At 39.4% G+C, this 5,362-nt stretch overlaps 1 pseudogene; it reads right to left on the bottom strand.

Annotated features, from left to right (window-relative positions):
* Positions 1–1,096: 1,096 nt before the first annotated feature.
* LOC115305033 lies at positions 1,097–1,758 on the bottom strand (annotated as a pseudogene).
* Positions 1,759–5,362: the final 3,604 nt, after the last annotated feature.

Genomic DNA, 5,362 nt, shown 5'->3' with positions numbered 1-5,362 from the left:
GAAATAGAAAAAGTGGATAATTTTTCCAGAAATAAATAATATATCATCACTGCTAATTTATAAGGATTATACTGTGACTACAAATTAAACTAGAATGATCACTTAGTGAATTTTAACATGACCCACTCATTATTCTGGAGAAGAACTTTGATATTGGCACAGAATGTGTATATTTTATTTTTTTTTTATTTTTACAAATTTTTAACACACTTTATTGATTTAGTGGCCAAACAAGGCAGCATTTGGTCAGTTAAGAAAGAAAGAAAGACACCTCATTAAAATAATACATCACAGTGCTGATGAGTAATCCCAGTCACAGGATTTGAGGATGGTAAGGACAGTCTTTGGATGGCGTTGCTTAGGACACTTGTTCATTTATTAACAAGAGTCCCTTCACACATTGTGGATGCAAGATGGCAAGAGTGTAGGGAAGCTGGGTGGGTGCGGGGAGCTGAACCTGAGAACAGGTGGACTGGTAAACAGTGGTTCATCCTTAAGGAGGGAGACCAGCCCTGCCTCCCCCACAAATCTGGTCAAATCGATTGGCTGAGCACATCGCCCCCATGAACACCACACCCCGCACCCCCACCTCATCTCTTTCCAGTGTGGAGATGATCTTCTGATCTCATGGTGCCAGGAACTAGGATCAGGGTCAGTAGTCAAACCCTGTCTGTTCCAAGCTTCAGGAAAGACAGAACAGTTTGATCTCCTGCATTCCTAGCCTGGCAACCCATGGGGTTCCGAGATAAAAGCTGAGGCCTTAGGGCATCGGCTTTAAAAAAAAATCTCACCAATCCACAGTAAATCAAACTTCAGTTCCTTAGAAACAGTGCTGCACTTCCCTATTTCTACTTACACGCTCTAATTAGTTTAATTAATTTCCCCCTTCCTGTGTACTCTTTCAAACCCCTCTATTATGTGTGAAAGAGATGGCCTCGCTACCACATTGCTGCTATTTGTTACTCCATTTGGGTGCTCACCACTCTTCCTTCTCCACCCTCACCCTGACCACCCCTCCCCTCTGCCCAGCACCTAAGAGCAGGGGTCACGCCGCAGGGTGATGAGCTGTGGTGCGGAATCGCCTGGTCTTCTGCTCCTAGGATATGGCTTTGGAGAAGGCCGCTGGGATGCTGGCAAACCCAACATCGGGGGGTCTGGATGGCGTCGACGGCGGAGTGGATCCCGCGTTTACTGTCTTACTCGCCAGTGGGGTGGTCTGAGTGTGGTAGGCCTCCAGGCGGATTTTCAAGGCCTTCTTGTTACCGTCTGAATGACGGATCAAGGGTTCCCCAGTGATATCTTTCATGGACTCCTTCGGGGGGTTGAACTCCTTGTGGTAGGAACGAGCACTCAGGGGGTGATCAGCCTTCCTGTGATTCTTCGGATGAGCAGAGAGTCTGGAATGCTGAATTCAATCACAGAGTCCAGCTTCTCTTTCTTCTTCTCAATGAGGTTGTCACCGTCCGAGGGAAGCCATCTAGAAGAAAACCATTTTTGCACTGAGGGGCCTCCAAATTCTCCTCAATGAGCTCCACTACCATTTCGTGGCTCCCCAGTTTCCCGGCATCCATAGTTGCCTTCAGCTTATTTCCCCAGTTCTGAGCCAGAAGCCACTATGGCCCTCAGCATGTCCCCAGTAGCCAAATGGCAGACACAGAAGTTTTCAGCCAATTTGGGTGCCTGGGTACCCTTGCCAGCTCTGGGCGGTCCCGGCAGCATAGGGCACTCTGGGGCTGGTTCGGGCGTATGGACATTGGGAGTCACCACCCTGCCGAGCTTCTCACCGCCCAACCCGCCAGCCCACAATGTGTATATTTTAATTTCTTCAAACTTACAAACAGCATCTTTGTATCCCCCTTCTCTAGTTATTGGTCTACTTCTTTTGATTAGCATTACTTTCTTGGAACACTTCCTTCAGCCTGAGCAACATAGTATCTTTTTAACCTCTTCCCTACTTGTGGTTCTCTGACAGTCTGATTTGGTATCTCTTCCACATCTCTGAGCCTTCTAAAACTCAGAGGGCCATGGGAAAATATGCTAACCAACCTGAATGCTGGCTCCTTCCCCTGGGAAAGACTGAGACTCATCTGCCACTACTTTAGACTCATAAGAGCCAATCAGAACTGTGCCGGGCCTTCCCCACGCACAATATTTAACAGAGGAGCTATTCATCTCCAAGGAAAATAATCTCACAAAACAAAATGACATTTGTAGAGCATCTCTTTCAAAAGAAAAGGAAAGCGGAAACTTTATGTTTTCTTCTAGGCTTATATAGTCTCGGGTCTTACATTTAAGTCTAATCCATTTCGAGTTAATTTTTAAGAGTGGCATAAATAGAGTTCCTGTTTCATTTGTTGTTGTTGTTGTTTTTGTTCATTAGGTCCTCATATCTCATTTATAATTAAAATTTTATACCCTTTTACCAAATTGTCCCTATTTTCTTCATCCCTGGCAATCACTTTTCTGCTCTCTAAACTTATGAGTTTGACATTTTAAAAAATTCCACAAATAAGTGATACCGTGCACTTATTTGTCACTTTCTGTCTAGCTTATTTCACTTAGCATAATGCCAAGGTCCATCTAAGTTGTTGCAAATGACGGGGTGTCCTTCTTGTTTAAGGCTGAATGATAGTCCATTGTATCACATTTTCTTTCTTTATTCATTCATTGTAGACACTTAGGTTGTTTCCATACCTTGGCTATTGTGAATAATGATGCTAAGAACATAAGAGTACAGATATCTCATCAAGATAATGATTTTGTTTCCTTTGGATAAATACCCAGAAGTGGGATTGCTGGATCATATGGTAGGTCTATTTTTAATCCCTTGAGGAACTTCCATATTTCCATATTGTTTGTCACTGTGGCTGTACCAGTTCCCACCAATAGTATATAAGGGTTCACTTTTCTTCACATCATTGTCAACATTTCTTATCTCTTGTCTTTTTAATAATAGGTGTCCTAACAGATGTGAGGTGATACCTTCATTGTGATTTTGATTTGTGTTTTCCTGATGATTGGTAATATTGAATACCTTTTCATGTACCTGTTGGCCATTTGTATGTCTTTGTTTTTTTCTTTGTTGAGGACATGGATGGTATGCCAATTACTAAGGAGGTAAAGATGAAAAACTTGACACAGGCCTTATTCAAACAAAGTTCATAGTCCGGGGTTGGGGGGGGGAGGGTCGGAGGGAGGGACACCAAACAAGAAAAGAGGCAGCTACCACAGAGGTACAGTCTAACACAGCAGGTTTTTAAATCTGGGGACCTCTGGAACCAGATGCCCAAATTGTGAATCTGTCTCTTCCTCTTAATAGATCAGTGACTTTGGGCACATGACTTAACCTCTGCACACCTCAGATTTCTTCTCTGTAAAATGGGAATTATAATAGTAGTCCCTGTCTCATGGATTGTTTTGAGGATTTATATAAAGCACTTAGAATAATAACTGGCACATACGAAAAAGTAAGCACTATGTAAGTATTGATAAAATCTATAAATGCCAAAGATCAAGGATATAGGAGCATGAAAGATGTGCCTGCCTCTCCTTGTGGAACCCAGCAAACAAAAGGGAGGTGGAAGTTGCCCAGCCAAGCCTGAGTATGGCCTTGCTGTAAAGAGGGGTTCAGACCCAGATTCATTTAAGTGAGTACCAATGTCTCCTCCCCACATTTTTACATTTTTACCACCACCATTTATTAAAGACACCTTCCTTTTCTGATGTGTGCTCTTGTCACCCTTAGCAAAGATTAGTGGACTGTATATGTGTGGTTTTCCTTCTGGGCTTTCTCTTCTGTTGCATTGGTCTATGTGTCTGGGTTTGAACCAGTGACATTCCTGTTTTGATTACTATAGCTCTGTAATAGAGTTTGGAATTAGAAGGTGTACTGCCTCCAGATGTATTCTTTCCTAGACTCTCTTTGGTTCTTCAGGGATTTGGTAGGTCCATACAAATTCTAGGATTGTTGTTTCTATTTCTTCTACAATGCCATTGGAATTATGATAGAGATGGTGATGAATTTGTAGATGGTTATGCTAATTAACTTAATTATAATCTTTTCACAATGTATACATATATTTCAAATCTTGTTGTACACTTTAAATATATGTACCTCAATTGCACCTCAATTAAGGTCACTTGTACTCAATAAAGCAGGAAAAACAAAACAAAACAAAACAAAAGTATACTGTAGTACAATTTGTGTCAGGAGCAGAAACATCAATACAGAAAGTCCTATTTTATAGTAGCTTAAGAATCACACTAAGTTATAGAAGGAAATATATTTTCATAAAAAGATAAAAAGATCCAAGTAAAATATTAGTTATGAAAAATGTGAGAATTGATGCACAGAATGCAATAGATAGAATAGATATAGCTGGACATTAGAAAATTGTCAAATCAGAATTAGAAATCTCACTGAAGGAGACACCTCAGATGGGAAATATAAGACATATGAAGCATAAATATGGAAGTGTACAATTCAGATGAATTGAGTCTCAGAATGACTGCAGGATAAAAATAAAGGGAACAAATGTGTTTGAAAAACAACAGAGATAAGTGTAATTAAAAAAATAAAATAAGAAAATGATATGGTACTTATTGAACAATAAGACACCTTATGCTATTGAAAACGCTATTGCATCATCAAAGAGGAGAGATAAGAACCCTCAGTCCTTCATGTAGAGTGAAATTTAAAACAAGAAAGACAAAGAAGATTATAAGGAAAAAGAGATGACAGCTAAATGACAAAGGAGATGGACAGTAGCTTAAAGCACAAATGAGAGAAGATGATGGAATTGTATTTCTAAAGACTGAAGGAAAAGGATTTAGAATTTTATTCCAGAAAATTGCCATTTAGATAGATGGTATGAAAATATATTCTTGGCTTTATAGGGTTACAAAAGTTTTGCAACACAAAAACCACACTGAACACAGTTGTGTGCATGAAGCAGAGAGAAATAATAGATACTGATTCAGCAGATATTTGAAGAAAAGATAGATACCTTAGTAATGTGTGTTACTTTTAAAAGGTATATATATATGTGTGTGTGTGTGTGTGTGTATACATATATATATGTGTGTGTGTATATATACATATATGTGTATATATATGTACTTATCTGGATCTATGTATCTGTTCATCTATCTATATATTTTTTCATAACCCAGCCTTAGAAATCTAATAATATGATGAAGTTGAGAAGAGTTCAATAATTTAAAGAATGTAGACAATTCCTTTATTTTTAGACTGAAAATAAAGATCCCAGTCTTTTAAAAGGAAAAAATGGAAATATAAGAAATCACAACAAACATATGGTAAATTATGTTAGTGAAGCAGACTTAACTATATTGATATAAA

The sequence above is a fragment of the Suricata suricatta genome, chromosome 10 (assembly GCF_006229205.1).
Source record: "Suricata suricatta isolate VVHF042 chromosome 10, meerkat_22Aug2017_6uvM2_HiC, whole genome shotgun sequence".
Lineage (NCBI taxonomy): Eukaryota > Metazoa > Chordata > Mammalia > Carnivora > Herpestidae > Suricata > Suricata suricatta.
This window is presented reverse-complemented; position numbering and strand designations above follow the sequence as displayed.